Source organism: Caloenas nicobarica, chromosome 6, assembly GCF_036013445.1.
Source record: "Caloenas nicobarica isolate bCalNic1 chromosome 6, bCalNic1.hap1, whole genome shotgun sequence".
NCBI lineage: Eukaryota > Metazoa > Chordata > Aves > Columbiformes > Columbidae > Caloenas > Caloenas nicobarica.
In genome coordinates, this window is record NC_088250.1 from 27586330 (window position 1) to 27605058 (window position 18729).

The window sequence follows — 18729 nt, forward strand, 5'->3', positions numbered from 1 at the left end:
GTGTTTTTTTCTCTTCAGAAACATTTTTGTGTATTGACTTTGATATGCTGCCAGTTTGATTTAGGTGCACCTAATGCTAGAGTGAAATCTTGACTAGAAAAAGCTATGAGCCAAATTCTTGTAGTACATGAGACTATGCCAACCCTAAATAAGGTCCAAAATCTCCTTTGCCTTTCTTAGATTTTTCCAATGCAGAACATGAACTCAAAAGGACTCAAAAAGGAGGGTTTCAATTTTGTCTGCTTTTGGCAGCACTAAGATTTATCATTACTATAGGATTTGTTTTCTAAGGGTGGCATACCTGGGATTGGGTGTTGGGATGTCAGCAAGAACCTGCACTGGATTTATTTCCTAAAGAATTCAGCAAATCTAAGCCAGACATATTCAAGTTCAGGGTATTCTGAAGCCCACCTTGTAGAGCAGTGATGACTTTTCATGAACATCACACCCCTGGAACTGGGATGCCCTGATTTTTCACTTTCCAATGTTTCATTCAGTAAGTGTTTCTCCCAAAAGCAGATTTTTGTAGACCCTTAATTTGTTGCATCATATACAGTAAGACCAGACTCTTGGTGAAATCAATGGGAGTCTAATTCAAACAATGTTTCCCAAGATTAAGAATATTTTAAAATCCAATAGATGTTCACATGATATTGAACTCCAGCACTAATTCTCATCATGTAAACAAGCAGGATTTTGGAAAATGTGTCATGTTGATGCATGGCAAAAAACATCTGTGTCCTGACATTGTGCAAAATTTAAGATTTCCCAGTATTGGAAACAATCTGGCATAGCTTTAATTGAAACACTGGAGATAAAAATGGTATAAAATAAAGCCCAACCAGTCCTAGACTTTTTACACTTTCTCATAATTAAAGGACATGAGGTCACATGAAGCTAATCACGGGTAAATTTCAAGCAAATGAAATGAATATTTCTTCACAAAGCACTTACTTAGATTATGCTGGAGGTCAGAATCAAACAGTGTAGCTGCACTTTTTAAAAGAGCCAGATAACTTTATGATCATCCATAAAATTTTTAGCTTTACCCGCTAGATTGGGGTAGTCTATGTTCATGCCTCAGGGCATTAGCTGATCACCAAATGATCAAAAATAATTTCTCTTTTCCATATGGGAAGCACTGTACAACTATTCAAACATTATTTTTTGCCCTTTGCTGTCTTCTAAATAACAGCTATAAGAAGGTGCTAGAAACAGCATATTGTTCTGATGGATAATTGGTAAAAATCTGATAAAGCAACTTCTCAGTTTTTTTGACTGTGCCAGAACTTCACCTGTATTTTTAGCAATGGTTTGTGGTAACAATACAGACAAAAAAATGTCTTGTAATAAGACAGAATGATGCATGTAACCAAGTGCAGTTTTAATCTATTTTATTTCAAACTGTTTTCAGAGTGTATATATTTTTTAAAATGTCATTATATACCTGCATATATTTTAATTCAACAATTAGGTCTATTGAAGTGACATGGTGTTTTGCATTTGACTTATGTCAAATATGTCTGATGTCGTGATAAAACGATATAAAAGTGTCTGTTGCTGTAGCTTGGCATACAATTTTAAGCTAATACTTTATTTCATATATGGTGTTTCTTTTCTAGCATTTTCATCCTCTTATTCTAGGCTTTATTAGAGTAAGCTTCCGGTTTAATAGCATATCAGCACAATACTCTTTGGTCACATCAATAAAGAATGCTAAAAGGCCTTTCGCATTTTAACGAACCCTGAAACCTTTAATTCTTCTGAAACTGCTGTCCCTTTGAAAATCAGCTTTAAGTCATCTTCTTATCCCATCACAATATGTGACCCTACTATATCTGTAGGGCTATGCTATATTGTCATCAAAGATACTTTGTGTCATTAGGGCAAACCGATAATGCAGATGAAGTTCAGAAATGGTATATTAAATATTATTTGGAAATACATGAAGCTGAAGGAATAGGAACTAGCCTGTTGCACCTGGAACACATCACCCTCTTATGTCTTCACATTTTCACTTAAATTCAGATTGTTTCACAGTGTGTATATCTGCTAGGGTAAGGCCAAAGAACAGCCTGAGAGCTGAAATGCATTGGTGAAACTCTGGATGTCTGCAAGGCTGTGGAATGTGACACAGATGCCCAGGCCTTGCACTCAGCGTGTGGTCAGTGATGGTAAAGGAGAATGATCAGGACCAATTTCCAGACATATAGCCATAAAAAAGTTTGCAAAAAAAGGCCACCTAAACCCCTTAAGGTGCCATAAAAAGACTATGGAATCACTATCAACTGGTAGTAGTTGCCAACAGTGAGAGTGGCAACTGCTGGTGAAACTGCAGTTACCTTGATGGAAAGGGTGTAGTGATACCTTCATTGTTGTATGGCTGTAACCAGGAAAAGAGAAATTGTTTTCAGTGTTGAAACACTTAAACCCAAGTTAACCTAATTTTGCTTAGTTCTGACAGTGCCCTGATGTTCAGCAACACTTTACAACAATTCTAGGAAGGCTGTAGCTAATTCCACCAGGGTCCTTCCAGTAAGCTTAACACTGGGCTCTTACTGGCCAACTATATCCTGCTGTCCATCTGTGAGATAAACACACTATCTCATGTCTCTGACGCATCCAGCTGTCTGCTCGGAGAGTGATCACCTTTTCCATTGCAGTCATGGCTTGGCTTTGTTCCTGTAGTATAAGCAATAACAGTTGTGGAAAAGGAGGGAAAGGAAAGCAGTGAGGAAGGAGAGAATCTTCAGATGCAAAGCCAAAGCAATATGTTGAGAATGGTGGAGAGAGCTGGATTGTTTCATAGCTTTAATTCTCAGTCTGCAGGAGCACTGGGTAAGTGTGAGAAATGTGACCCCTGAGTTTGAGACCAAGTGGTGGCCTGTTTTGGGGATGCCATTTAAACACTTGCAGGAAAAAGTAATATCGTGAGTTCCTCATATCTAATTCTGCAGTGAGGTGGGAAACCAAGAAATGAGCATCTTAACAGCTTGAAAAGATCTTGATATTTTTTTTCTTCTGCAGGCATATTTGTTTGATCACGCCAGAGCTTTGAGACCAAATAGCCTGCAAATTGCTTTCTCATTTCAGATGTTTCCATTGCTGCAGAACAAATAGCTTTATTTTACAGCTTTTAAATGATCCTCCCAAGCAGTTCTCCTTCTTATCCTGTTTTTCTTCCTTGCTCCAGCATTTTCACTGTTACTGCCATTCATCTGCATTTCTTTCTTCTTTGATATTTATGAACTCATCTTCAGCAGCAGAGTTCACAGAAAACATCCCCTCCTTCTCTGTGCAAGACAAGCCACGTAAAAGCGGTTTACTCAAAGGGAAGGAAGGAGATCAAAAATAAAATCTCCTTTGTAAATCAGGCCCTCAGACCAAATTCAGCTGTGGTGTGAGGAGCATTACCTTGTCATCTCCCAGAAGGATTTGTGCATTTGGAACTGACCTACCTTCCTTTCGAGATGTAAAAAGCGTCTAAACTTAATTTAAACTTCTCCCAGGAGGAATAAAGTCCTGTGGGAATCTCATGGATAGGGAAGAATATAACAGACTATGGCAGAGTGAGAGTTTCTAATGTTTTGACACTTGGGGCTGGGTGTCCAGTTTCTCCTTGGTCTCTCATGTTCTTGTAAGCAAGTTCTTCCATCCGTGTGCCTCTATGTTTCTGCTTCCATTCATATTTCAATAATGTGTTATGATAAACATTTGAAACAAATGTTTGAGTGTGAGTGACATCTTATTTCTGTCTTCAGTGCAGCCTTTAGTTCTGTTGTAACTACTGTTCTTTTCACTATCAGTGTGCTTAAGAGACACCCAGTGTTCATGTTTGTTTGACATATGTTTAGAGATTCACTTCAAATTCTTTTTTAATATTCTTTCTTTTTGACCACAGGATAATTTTCCAGTCTCTAATGAAAACAAGCAAAAAATATCTTGGATTTGCATGGGCAGGCATCCATGTGGGAGCTGGAATTCTGAGAAGAAAAAGAAGAAAGTGTCAGAAATCAGAGTAGGTCAACCTTTCCTAGTTTTGTCATCATTTTTTGTTATGTTGTTTAAATTAACATTCACAGTGAACAGGCAGAATTCCTTGAAGACAGGGAGTGTGACAAACTTTCATATCTTTATGTAATAAGGTCATTTTCACTGAAAGATCTGTCCCCTAACTCTGGGCTGAAGGCATTTGAGTCATGAAGGGAAACTGGCAGTGTTTTCTGGTAATGCTTCACTGACTTTGATTTTTTTCTTTTTCGTTCTTTCTGGATGCTTGAATTATTTTAAATATTCCAGATAACTAATTTCTGAGTTTGTGTGTCTGTGTGTGTTTGTGTGTGGGGCAAATAAGGAATCTCAAACACTTTATTTATGCATAAGATTTTTCTTTTTCCTCCACTGCTGGAATTACTGCATGAAATCCAGACAAGTGGTTCTGTTATATGAGACATCAAAATAAACAGTATGAGCAATCTCTTGCAGCTTTAAACATCTATGAATCAAAGTCTATTTGCTCTCTTCATTGTTATGTTCCTACATCTCGATTAATGAGATCTCTGAACAACAGCCTGGGAGTAAGAGATTTTAATACAGTAGATAAACTGGAAAGGTTGAAAGTAAAAAAACCTCAGAGGGAGAAAAAAGGAACTGTCTCCATCTCCTAGATTGTAATGCCTTTTTTTCTCTAACTTCTTCAGACATTCTTGCTCAGATCAGTTATGTTTCATTTCAAAGTGCAGGTTTCCTCACATTTTGCTTTTCTTTCTGGTTAACAGTTTGCCTTCTCTTGACTCATAAGCCGTATTGAGTGTCCTCCTCTTATTAGTCATACTGACATGAAAAGAATGGAAGGGACTGTTTGTCCATAAGATATTAACTCCAGAAATTAACTCAAGAGTTTATCTGAGACTGTACTGCAAGATTAAAGACATGGCAGAAATCAACCTGGGCTCCTTTCCCAGCCACAAAGGAGTAAACTAGAAGGATCAGCATCCCTATCAACTAGCAATAGGCTGGAAAGAAGGATTGTAGGTGTTGTTGGGAAACACAGATAAGTTTGCACATTGGTAATACATAGGATAGGCCATACATGCTGGCTGTATTTGGTGGTAGACAGGGTTTCAGTTCTTTCCACTTTAACTTGATATTTTGCATTGATGTGCAAACGTCCTGTAGAAACTCTGACTTCTTCCTCAATCTCCAGAATGTTGGCATGAAGGTCTCTGACTGCCTGAGTGCTGTATCATTCTCTGCTACTCCTCTGTGTAAGGGAAGGTGTCTCCCTGTTCAAAAAGATCGTCATAGCTATTAATGCACTAGAGTTCACTGATTCAAGCTGCGAGAGAGTTGGGACTTAACTCTGTCAATGTAACATCTTCCCTTTCTCTCTGGAAGATCCAAAAGCTAAATGTGGCAGCTTAATTGAAGTTGTTTTATGTATTTCTGAGTGTGATGGGCATGGGGAAGCCCATCTTCTTGGGGAAAGAAGCCTTTTACCACCAGACTATAGGACTGACAGTTCCATGGCCCCTTTAATAACTTTCAAATTTATTAGCCAATTTCTATAAAATACAGCAGAGGTCTAAAAGGCAATAGCTTCCCAGAAGTTTTGTGAAAATTAGGTGCTAGGAAGACAGGGGATATACCTACAGAGAGAAAGGTGCAGAAAAGTCAACTCTTAGTGATTCTTGCCTAGTTTGCTCAGTGGGAATGGCCAATGCCCTAGTCAGAATGCAAAATATCAGGACAAGCCACAGCAAACTGAGTTTGTTTCTCAGCTAAGGATGTGGGAGTGTCATGAAAGCATCTGAAAATCACTCCAAGCAAATAATAAACTAAAACCAACTTTAATTCAGAATTAAAACTGAAACCAAATGGCAGAAACCAATGCAAGTGGTGATGGGGTAATCCAAAATCAATCAGCATTATGGCAACATTTACTGAACTGCAGGTTTGATATACCAGTTGGGGATATTATTATCATATGACCATATAAGTATGATGATCCACAGCGCGCATGCACTCACAAAAACGAGAGGCCTCTTTCACCCAAAGGTACCCAGAAGAAATAATCACTTGCCAGGGGTAGGGGCAAGGGCTCACTCAGGGACATATTCAGAAGAAATAATCACTAGTGAAAGAGAAGGTGAGGGCTCTGAATCCTAGGAAGTCTTAGCGTCCCTGATCTATGTGGAAGGCTCCATCACAGTCCCGCTGTTCCGAGAAGACCATTCAAAGGGGGTCTTTGTTGTAGACCCCATTTATAGCCTGGTTGGATCTGGCTGTGGCCATTACAAGCATGGTCCAGAAGCTTCTCTGCGCCTGGGCACCTCTTTGGCTGATGATCCTGTGTGCTGATGGAGGGTTTCACCCCTCCTCCTCCCTCAGCCTGCAGGAGGTGTCTGTGAGGAGTCACCATGCCCTAGGGAGGTGGGGGATTTGATGGTCAGCATCGACCAAGGTGCATAGGTGAGGACATGCACAGTGGGACACAAAAGGTGCTAAAGAGCCATCAACTGTTCTGTTGTCTCTGGACCCACCAGGGTGTGTGCAACTGCCACAAGGGGAGAGCTGAAGATAGTGCAAGGGTGGGTTCCAGAGATGTGACTGGAATCTGGGAGTGGGCGCTGGTCAGTGACAGAGGGGTGAGGAAGAGATTGTAGTGTGCAGAAGAACTTGATAACAGGTGAGTGGATGTAAAACACAAAAGTTTAGGAAAAAACATCTTCCCTGTGACCAATAAGATTAGTTGTCTTTCTGGTTTATCATTATTTCTTGTTTATCATTTTCACTTCAAACCATGAGGTTTAGCTCTTATGGGTCAATGTGAATCACATTGGTTTTATTTCCAAATTGTTTCTCAGCAGACAATTATAGGCATTATGAGAAAATAGTAATAAAAAGACGGAGAAAACTGCAGGCACAGAAAAATTTGGTATATAATTCATGTGGATGTGATTTTATGACAATCGTTCACATTTTTAAATGTTTTCTGATGTTCAGGGGCTTACGATGGGGCAAGTTTTTAATTAAGATTTCTATCTATAATGTTTCCATTGTAAACTCCCTTACTTTGCAGCTTCTGTGCATAGTGTTATTAAATTTCTGAAACAATATTGTAAGTTGATGTGACCACCATTTCTAGGACTGAAATAATGAGAAACTGCTTATGAAATGCTGTGATATTTTGGAATCTGCTAGAGATGTGCTGAAAATGAAAACAGTAGATGCCAAAGATTTTTTTTCTAATGCATTTTAAAGACCTATATTTTAGATTGTTACTGTATATCTGCAAAAAATAAGAAATGTGGCATCAGATTTCAGCACCATCCAAAACAAGGACAGGATAATCGTTCTTATATCTTAGCCAATATTCGATCTATCCAAAAAATGTCATGATGAGCAGCTCGCTCTGAAGTGGTTTGTGTTCTTCAACTGCTTCCTCAGCACCCATTTGTTTTATTTGCTTTTCCCAGTGGTCTTGTATTTTTCTGTCTGTGTGCCCATTTCTTCATCTTGTTTTGTATCTTCCTTAGGTTTCATCTAATATTTGTCCATATTTCCCTTTTTTGGCTGCTCCCATCCAATAAAAATTTTATTTGGCTGACACTTTGAATCTCTGGTACAACAAATCAAGTTTAAAAAAATACTGAAAGCTCACTCAAGAAAAGCAAACAAAGAGGCTGTAAGCTGTTGTTTTGTTGGCTTGAATATGTTTTGTTATGGTATGTTGAATTCTATTAAATTTTTGTTAAGATTTCTGAAGCACAGGATGGAACTTATCAAATGTAAGAGTGAGCGCATACACTGTGGGAATTGTTTCTCCACTAACCTCATCTTAGCAGGGATGTGATTCTGTATACAGTTGCAAGTAAGCACACAGCTGAGTTCTTGACATTTGTGCAGGTTTCTTTTTGTATCCTTGTTCTGTTTAAAATATATATCTATATATACACACATATATATATTCAGCTTGCTCAAAATCTGTTGAAAATAAGTGTCAAAAAATTAGAGCTTCCTCATGAGATGGAGCTGGTTTCCAAGTAAACCTAACTGGAACCAGGTACTGCCTTAGTTCAAAAGGAAAATCTCTTTCTACCCACACACTGGTATCTTGCTGTTAACACGTAATACTGGTAGAAGCAAAGGTAATCACAGATTTTCATCCAAGAAATCAATAAAAAGCTTTTTAATTGGTTATTGTGTACTGACAAATAGACAACCTCAGCAGCCTGTTAACACCCATTGGCATCTATGTTTAAGAGGAGTACATGTTTTCCGAGTATGTCCCTGGGAATAGCTATGTCTAGATTCTTTCTGAAAGGCATGCAATAAATCCTTCTAATTGGCAGTCTGTGAGCATTTGATTTCTGCACACTCAGCCCAACCCTGCCCATGGAAGGTGAATGCAAAACTACGTGCTAATGAATCAAACACACGTTCAGCTCTTGTAGAAATTTGCATAGTGGTAATGTTGGAATAAGTGATAAATTTCAAGTGAGATTCAATGAGACTGAATCAGCCGTTCTAAGACTTCTTTATCTTTTTCTCCTTGGAAAGTATCCTAGAGCAACTGTTTGTTCTTCTTTTATTACATTTGTTTATATTTAATGCAGGGATCAGCAAGTCTGGATTAGACCCAAGTTCCACACTGGTCAATATTTTATCTTCAGCACTGACCAGTAACATATTTCAGAATAAGGTGAGAGAGGCCTGTAGGAGGCAGTCATAGGAGTCTTTCTCCATGTTTCATGGTAGGGTTTAGCTCAAGCTACAGATCACTGAGGTTAATATTGTTAGCCCTAATTATATATTCTGGGATGTTCTTCACGTAAATGTGTTTTCTACAAGTATAGGATTTATAAAAATCCCAACATAAATGTAGACATGTAGATATTTGCTTCTAAGCTTGTTGTATAGGGTCCTTTCTGGTAAATGGAGAAAGGTGGATGCTTGTAGGATGCAATTAATCTTGCTTTAAGGCAGACATCCAAAAGATCTGTCTGATGTCTAGGAGAGACATTCAGTGAATTTTATCTTAAATATGTCCACTTCTTTCTACCGATTACAAAAAGAACCTGGAAAACTAGCTCAAAGGTAGACATCTACAGTTATGTGAGATTAGTCTTGCTTATGTTTTCTTGTCAGATTGAAATGCGTAGGTAGGAAATATCAGAAGTGGAGAATGGTGGTGTCTCTTTCAACCCTACGATATATTTTATCCTCTCCAGGTCTTATAAAATGCTGTTAGGTCAAGGTTCAGGAGTCACTAGAAGCAACATGGGAAATCTCCAGGGTTGAGGGCAATGTTATGATAGCAATGAGTCTTGATGTGCTCAGCTATTGATGAGCACAGAAGTGCAACTGTGTTCCTGTTAGTTGGTTTAGTATCTGCTGTGTGTGATGTGCCAAACTAAGATAAAAGCAAAAGATAAGGGAGACAGAACACAAACCATGAAAAATCATGAAAGTGTGCTGAGGAAAACTTATACCTAGGTATCAGGGAGGAAGAGAGACATCTGAAGACAACAGAAAAAGCAACTGCTAAACGGTGCCTGGAGATGAACACCAAGAAACAGAGCTCAAACATAGTAAATACACAGGTCTGTGTTTAAAGACAAGCCTGGTTTCTGATGAGGAGAGAAATGTCTGTCTCCTTTATGCAATGTATACCTCTTAGCCTTTTATCAAGGCCTTTCATACCCTTCTTTGGAGGGCAATTCTTCAGTGGCAAGTTATTAGACTGCAGTTGACTTCCAGGGCTGGAAGAGTTGCAATTCCACTTGCTCAGAATCAGAGAAGGTTATTCCTTCCTTTTCTCTTACTTCTTCAGTCTCAAAACTTGGATCTATCTATAAAGAAGGTATTTATGTGGTTGTTTCAATGCTTTGCTGTTTTTACTCATCAGCTTTATTTAAAATCCTTGTTCCGGAAACTTGGAAAGAGAATCTACTCTGTCCAGGGTGTTATTCAAACATTTTAAATGCTCTTAGGAGGTGTTTTTTTATTTTTATTTTATTTTCTTGCACTGGATGATGCTGTCAACATGTAGTTATTGCAAGAGAAAAAGATACTTCAGGCTTTGTACAGAGGAAAACTTGCTGGATACTTAGGTAATGCTTCATCTCTGCCTATATACACAGAATTGAAGTAACTTTAGGAAGCAGCATTTTGGTATCATTTTTTAACAGGAGATGTCCAAATAAGAAAATAATTTATCTTTTCAATCTCTCTCTCTTTCATGTATTTTCCATTTTGGTTTAGTTCTCCATTCATCATGCAGCACTGGTGCATATCGTATTAGGGTATTAGATCAAACTGTCAAAAAGCTGACAGTTGTGTGTGGGGTTTTTGTTTTGGTTTTTTTTTTCCTCCCCTAAGCATATGCATTTTTGGAATAGTAATTAATTCAACCAACTGGAAGTAAGTAATTAGTGGCTTTTTTACTTGTGCTTAGTGCAGGTTTTGATGTGAAGTATTTTTAGAAGGTTGCAGTATGAACATTTAAAAAGCCCTTATTTTTGGGTATTTTGGTTACACAAGAAGAATGCGTCAACTAGGAAATATATTAACACACCACATGCTGAATGTGATTTTGGAGTGGGAAATGCCTACGTGCCTAATGACCTTAGGGAAGAGCCTTGCGAATGGTTGTTCGTAGGTGTTTTGAATACTCAAGACTTCATGTTTCATAATTACAGCCAACCAACCACTGTGACTACATGTGGGACTAGTATTTTCCATTGCTTAAGTCCTTTAAGTGATACAAATGTTACTTTAGATAAGCTACACGAAAAGAACAGCTGGTATGGTCTTATACCTATAGCAGAAGCTTGCTTAATATTTCTAGCTGTTCCAGCAGGACAGATGAAAGTTACAACTGCCTGTAGAGTTTGTTTTGTTTCTATACTTTATTTGTGCAAATGATATAACACATAACAAGCCTCCAAGTCATCTGCCTTTGTCCTTATGGCAGACTTCAACTTTCCAGATGTCAGCTGGGACTATCACACAGCTGGCACCAACAAGTCCAGAAGATTCCTAAAGCATCCGGATGATAACTTCTTGGTGCAAGTACTAAGGGAACTGACCAGGAAAGGTGCCTTCCTAGATTTGATCCTCACTAACAGAGAGGTTCTCGTGGGAGAAGTGGTGACTGGTGGCTCCCTTGGCCACAGCAGCCACGAAGCAGTCAGGTTCAAAATCTTTGCTAATAGGAGGAAAACTGCCAGCAGGACCTTAACACTACATATGAGGAGAGCAGAATTCAGGCTGTTCAGAGGAATACTTAGTAAGATTCCCTGGGAAGAAGCTTTTGAAGGTGTTGTGGTCCATCAGTGTTGGTCGTTTAAGTACCACCTACTAAAAGCACGGGACCAGGCAATTCCAAATGCCAAAAATCTAGCAGGCGAGGCAAAAAGCCATCTTGGCTGAGCAGGGATCTTCTTTTTTCACTGTATTTCAAGAAGAAATTACATGGTCAGTGGAAGCAAGGTCAGGAGGACTACAGAGGTGCTGCTCGCTGCTGCAGGGAGGAAATTCGTGCTGCCAAAGCTCAATTAGAATTGAAGCTGGCCAATATTGTGAAGGACAATAAAAAAGGGTTTTTAAAATATATTAATGGTAAAAGGCAGACTAGAAATAACATTGGCCCATTACTTGATGAGCATGGTCATCTTATTAACCGGGACATAGACAAAGCTGAGACGTTTAGTGCTTGCTTTGCCTCAGTTTTCATCACTGATGATGGACTTGGGGGCCCCCATAGACCCATAGTTAGCAAACCAGAGCTGCAAGAAGGATAAACTCCCAATCAATCTGGAACTTGTACGGGATCTGCTATTCCAGCTAGACCCCTACAAGTTGATGGGGCCTGATGGGATTCATCCAAGGGTGCATAAAGAGCTTGCTGATGTCATAGCGAGACCTCTCTCCATGATTTTTCAACACTCTTGGCAATGTGGAGAGGTCCTGGATGACTGAAAGCTGGGAAATGTCCCAATCTACAAGAAGGGATGACCCTGGCAACTACAGGCCTGCCAGCCTCACTTCTGTTCCTGGCAAAATCATGAAGAAAATTGTTCTGGGCATTATTGAAAAACATCTGAATGACAACAAAGTCATTGGTCCCAGCCAGCACAGGTTCATGAGTGGAAAGTCTTGCATAACAAACTTAATATCGTTCTACGATAAGGTTACCCACCTAGTTGACCAAGGGAAGCCTGTCAATGTGATCTTTTTGGATTTCAGTAAAGCCTTTGATATTTTCTCTTAACAGTGTTCTCCTGGACAAGATGTCCAGCATACAGCTGGATAAACACACAATACAGTGGGTGAGCAATCAACTGATGGTCTGGGCTCAAAGGGTTCTAGTAAATGGGGTTATGTCAGGCTGGCGACCAGTCACTAGTGGGGTTCAGCAAAGATCCATCTTAGGGCCAGCGCTCTTCAGTGTCTTTATAAATGACTTAGACTCAGGACTTGAGGGATTGCTTAGTAAGTTGGCTGATGACACAAAACTGGGAGGAGCTGTTGACACTCCTGAGGGCAGAGAGGCCATGCAGAGGGACCTGGACAAATTTGAGAACTGGTCAACCACCAACCACAAGAAGTTCAACAAGGGCAAGTGCCAGATTTTGCACCTGGGACATGGCAACCCTGGCTGTACATACAGATTGGGGGACAAGATGCTGGAAAGCAGCTCTGCAGAGAGGGATCTGGAGGTTCTGGTTGACAGCAATCTCAACTTGAGCCAACAGTGTGCTCTGGCAGCCAAGAGGACCAACCGGGTCCTGGGTGCATCAAGCATTGCATTGCCAGCTGGGCGAGGGAGGTGATTGTTCCACTCTGCTCTGCACTGGTGCAGCCTCACCTGGAGCACTGTGTGTAGTTCTGGGTGCCACAGGATAAAAAAGATATTAAGCTACTGGAGAGTGTCCAGAAGAGGGCTATGAAGCTAATGAAGGGTTTGGAGGGGAAGCCATATGAGGAGTGGCTAAAGTCACTTGGTTTGTTCAGCCTGTAGAGGAGGAGACTAAGGGGAGACCTCGTTGTGGTCTATGGCTTCCTCACAAGGGGAGAGGGAAGGGTAGGCACTGAACTCTTCTCTCCAGGGAAGTAGTCATGACTCCAAACCTGTCAGTATTCAAGAAGAGACGGGACAACACTCTCAGACACATGATATGAACTGTGGGGTTGTCATATGCAGGGACAGGAGTTGGACTCAATGATGATTGTGGGTCCATTGAATGTCCAACTCAGGACATTCTATGATTCTGTGACAAATGCTGTAAAAATGTTTTCTGAAGCGATACGCCTTGTTCATTGGGTTGGTGTTTTTTAGCAACTTCTATTACCTGGGGAGGAGCTATGTTTCTTGTGCTCTAGTAAAGGTGGTGGTGCAACTCCCTTCCTGTACAGATGAGAGAGATCTTACTATGAAATGTATTTGCAGAAGGGAGAATGTACTTGTTTTCCATGTCCTTTCCACGGGTGTTTTTACAAGGTATCAAGGTGTCTTTCTGGAACAGTTGTTTGCAGAAAGTGGCTGCCAAAGCTGCGTGCTATGTATGTTTGCAGAAGCACAACTTCCTAAATGTCTGATTATTGTTAGAAGTTGCCACTTATGGCTTTGGTTATTTAATAAAACAGTTTTGAAAAAATCTTTCTAGACTTCAGCTTTTCTCTCATCAATATTTGCAGCAGACTTTTATCATGGATTATTAATGTAGGACATATAATCTACCTATCAAACAAGGTATTCCTCTAAAACAGATTCTTCTTTTACCTGGCCAATAATAGAATATCCAGTCTGTGGGATGGAATATTAAGGTAACTGTCAGTAAATGTTAAAGGCAGTCATGCTAAATCTATCAGTTAATTTTGGATACAAAATTAATGATAGGAAAACAGAAGTGTTTGGGAAAGGAAAAAGAAGTAATGTTAATCGGAAAAAGGTATTTGTTCAGACTTAGCTACAGTATTTACTCCTGATAATTGCGTTGTCTTTCAACATTAAAATCCAACCTTGTTTTCAAGTTGAAACATGCACCCACTAAGAAAAGAAAAAAAAATCTTTGTTCAGTTTCATTGACTTAACATTAGCTCTTTTTTATTGCATATGCAACCTAAGATGACCCTTAAAAAGCTGCAGAGAAACAGCAGCTCAGTGAAACTTTCAGACTGATCACTGGTATTTTGAGTGGAAGGGCCATCTTTTTTGTGATGTTTTTGTATTACTACTGTGAAGAGCAAGAACACTTTGGCTGATGCTCTTAAAACAACAGTAATAGAAAAAAAGTCAAAAAGTTAAATTGTCTTTAGACTGTGATATAAAAGAATGGTCCAGTTCTTCACTGTAAGGATAAGCCATGGTTAGATGGGTGAAATTGAACTAATAGGTGGTCACAAAGCTGGGAAAATTGTTCTCTGTTTCATGCCTGAACTTTGCAAATGTGTTGTGATCTATTATAGATCCAATTTAAGAACATGGAAGGCAACAGAACAACCTGTGCCCTAGAACTACAATGAAGATAGCCTGAATTACAATCCCAGACCACAGGGAAACCAGGTAAGCACGATAAAAATATCACTGGACTCTCTTCTAAGACTTTTTTTCTTTTAAACAAGCATACAGATTAATGTAAAGCCAAGACGGCCCACAAAACATGAGTAGCTGTCTATCAACTCATTACTGTTGCTGTGCGATTGACTCAAAGGGAAGAGTCAGATTGTTACTGAGAAACAGTAAGATAATAGAATCAGAAGCAAAATGTTTGTACTTGGAAAGGGCTGGAAATCTGTGTACAGGAAGGTAATGCTGACAGGGCAGTGCACAAATATAGCAAATACAGGTAGGCGGCACAAACTAAACACACAGTGCTTTTAAAGATGGACTTAAAAGTGTGAAAAGCTATGCATAATGTCATTGAACTATTTGAAATGAAGGCTGGTGGAATGACAGAGGATGATGGCTGGTAGGCGAAGGACTAATGCTGCAGAAGGGCCTGATTCATTAAGTATGTTTAGGAAAGGAGCTGAGGTTTATTTGGCCATACCTGTGCAATGTTAAGCTTCCTATCTGCTGGCCTGGGTAGAGAAAGCTGTGCATAAATCCAGCATCCCATATTGTTAAGTGAATGTTGTTCCTGGGAGGGAAGTACAAGGGAAATGTTGGAAACAGCTTCTAGAGCTAACAGATGATCTCCCAGTCTAAAATGCTGAGACTGAGCTGAGTTCCTGGGAATGCCTGGAGTACCAGGAGTTCTGGGACCAGATGGAGAGCAGGACAACCAGTACAGAGTATTGTTAAATTGTTCAAGTAATGCAATAAATAAACAGAGGATACACATCCTCTTAGCTCCCCTGAAACCTTTCTGAGGGGTAGGTCTTCCATTCTGATCTACAACTTTAATAAAAGAGCCTTTCACTTATCATTGTCTGCACTGAGATCTCTCCTTTTACATCCTGGCTACAAGAAGGCAACAGAGCAACAAATACTTGTATTACTTAGTTCTCCTCACCAACCACCAAAACAACACATTCTTACCAGGAAGGGAAACCAAACGGGCTTGAATTTTCTTGGTAGCCTTGGTTAATGCAGTTGCATCAGAAGACAATGCTGTGCAGTTAGTTCCCTGTGGTCATATCAGTCATGCATCTAACCTTGCTTTACAACTCAGCTGCAATATGTCTTTGATTTGGTTTCAAAGCACCTGGTGGCAATGAAAAATAGGTGTTCAGTTCTCTGCTTTGCCATCTTATACTCGTGCCACATGAATCAGCCAGCGTCCCATGGTCAAGGTGAATGAGGGAACCTTACCTATCTTTTATGATGTCTGTTTCCACCTGTGACTTTGCTGTATTTGTACTGTAAAGTGGAGAAATTAATTTCAGCATGGTGAGGATGAGTCATTATCTGTTACTGGGATGGGGAACTTGTGGACCAGATAAGACCCTTGATATAATTTCACATGACATGAGGTTGCTTGATTATGTGTGGTGCAACCAAGGACACATGAAAAGCAAAGCCTTAATGTTTGGTTTGGTTTTTTTTAGTTCTTCCATTATTCCTAACCATGTGATACATGTGTCTGTATCATATGATGTGGTCCCCAAATGCGATTGTTCCCTATACAGTGTTTATTAAAAGAAGGGGAACTTGCATTTGGTGTTAATCTTTCATCTGCTGGAATGATTTAAAATACCTGTTTACCCTCTGTAAATGCTGCACAAAATTCCCACCCTTATTGTCACAGTCTGAATGTGGAATGGAAGTTATTTTAAAAAGGCTTTCATTAACCTGATTTTCCCTGACCACAGACCATTTGAGATTCATCCTCACAGTGGAGAACTGGACCATTGTTTTATGTCACAGTCTAAAGAAAATTTAGCTTTTTTTTCTGTACTAGAGAAGAGATCTGAGATAAACAGTTAAAAACAGAAAAGGTCAAATGTGTTTTTTCATTTTACAAGGAGGTAAACCAAAGCACGAGACACTTGGGCTTCAGAGGGCTGGATCCTCTAGCTGCCCAGCTTGCAGGAAGTGGGTGAGCTGTAGTCATTTATATAAAACAAGGCCTTAACCTAAGGCTTCATCCAGCACTATTATCCTCCTCTTTTATATCAGCATGAATTGTTACATATCAGTGGGATTGAAACACTGGCACATCCATGTTTTTGTCAGTGGCTTGTTGACCTTTTTTTCCCAATACATAAGATAGCATGTTCTAGATAAGAATAAAGCATTCATGCATGCATATATATGTGCGTATCTATATATGTGTGTATATGTACAACATAATGTGTGGTAATACATATGTAGTGTTATTCTTTCCATATTCCTTGTTTGACCTTATCTTGAAGGCCACAAATATAACATTAACCTTGCTGCTTCTGTGATTTTTATGAACTTTCTCTAGCTCTTTGAATACTCTCATTGTTAATAGTTCCTGTAATTCAGGCATGGTACTGCGCAATTGCATGGTAATTTGGAGCAGGGGAGAAGTCAGGCTCTTTAGTGACCTTTTCACTAGAAGCGTCTCATGAAAGCAGCTGTTAGCAAGTTTGGATGTGTCTTTTTATAACCTTTACAGTTCAGTGTGTTTCCTTCTAATGAGATCTTCAATAACTCAGTCCATCAGCTCTGCCAAAATTAGTCATACTTAACATGTGATTGTGTGGCCCTGAAATTCATACAGTCTTTTTCAAAGTAAGCAATGCTATGAGCTTGGTAAATTATTTGTACTAAGAATTTTGTACATGGTCACACCTAAATTGTCTCTAATTCAAATTTTTAAAAAACATACAGTAGAAGATGCCTTGAGATCAACTTGGTACATGAATAAGGCAAGCACATAATGGTGCTTTTCTCATACAGACACATGCTCTCCCAACTAGTCTTCCAGACTTTCTTAGTGAACAACATCTAGTATAACTCAAATTTTTTTTCTCCCATAAATGTATCAAATTAGTTTTGAGGCCATGTGAACTTTTAAACATTGCTAGAATTATTTCCCTAAATGGATATGTTACCTTAATTCTTTTGCTGGTTTTGTACTAAAACCAAAAAAATAAAAAAATATTTTCCCGTTTTTTTTTCTCCTCTGGGGATCATTTTTATCTTTTTTTCAGTTATTGCAATCCCTGCTTACACAGCTGTATTTTTTTTTTCAAAATGTGTCTGGCTGGTTCTTTCAAGAGTACTTTCTGAATAAAATACCTAAAATCTTAATCCTGATCATCTCAAAAATACTGGTGTGGCAAAAGGTCTTTTTTTAGTAACTTTTTTAAGCTGAAAAGAATTGCAGCCACTAGTGTTTTGTTTTGTTTTGTTTTTTCCCTTGCTTGTCACCGTTTTCTTTCTAAATATAATGATTTTTGGTGTATTCCAAACCAGTCCATCTCTGGTGGCTATGAAATAGCCTGCGATCTTGGGCTGGTTTTGATGTGGAATCTCTGATAAAGACGAGAAAATGCTTTTGAATTTGCCAGCTAGTCAGGTGTTAAGATGTTGTTCTTTGGCTAGGGAAATTTAGGCTTCATTCCTGACTTCAGCACAGTCTCCTTATTTGATATTGAACTAGCTGTTTTTACATCTGCTTTCTTTGTATCAAGAGGGCTAATAGCACCACTTTAACCTGCAAGGATATTACAAGGATAAATTTGCTAAAGCTTCAGAGGAGCTTGGATAGCAGATTACTGAGGGCTGTTGAAGCAGCTAAGAAGAGTGATAAATATCAGCTACTTGCAGGCTTTTCTCAGCATTGTATAAAAATGTAAAAATAAAAAGACATTGTTTTACTGTGTACTCTTAGGGAGCTGGTGTTGCTCCATCATCCTCTGCAGATCTTATTACCTGTAACAATAATTTCCAACATGAAAAGGCACACAAAACTGCTACTTTTAAGGAATGTAGCTTCCAGCCATGCTAATTTAGTGGTTTGTCTTTCTCTTGGGGTGTTTCTGCTCTGCATTGTTGGCAGGGTGTCAGATTCCCTGCATGCTCATTTGGACCTGCTGCCAGTGTTTGACAGATCCTTTGGTCCCAGCTGAAGAATTTCAAGGTCGTGTCTTTCTTTTTTCCATTTTTTCCTCCTCTTTTCTTTTTCCTCCCCCCTCCCCCCTCCTCCGCTATTGTTGTATTTTTAAGTGTAGAGACTACATTAATCAGCTAACACTTCACTCTTTAGGGCCTTTTGCATGTGTGAAGGTTTTCTTTTGATGACG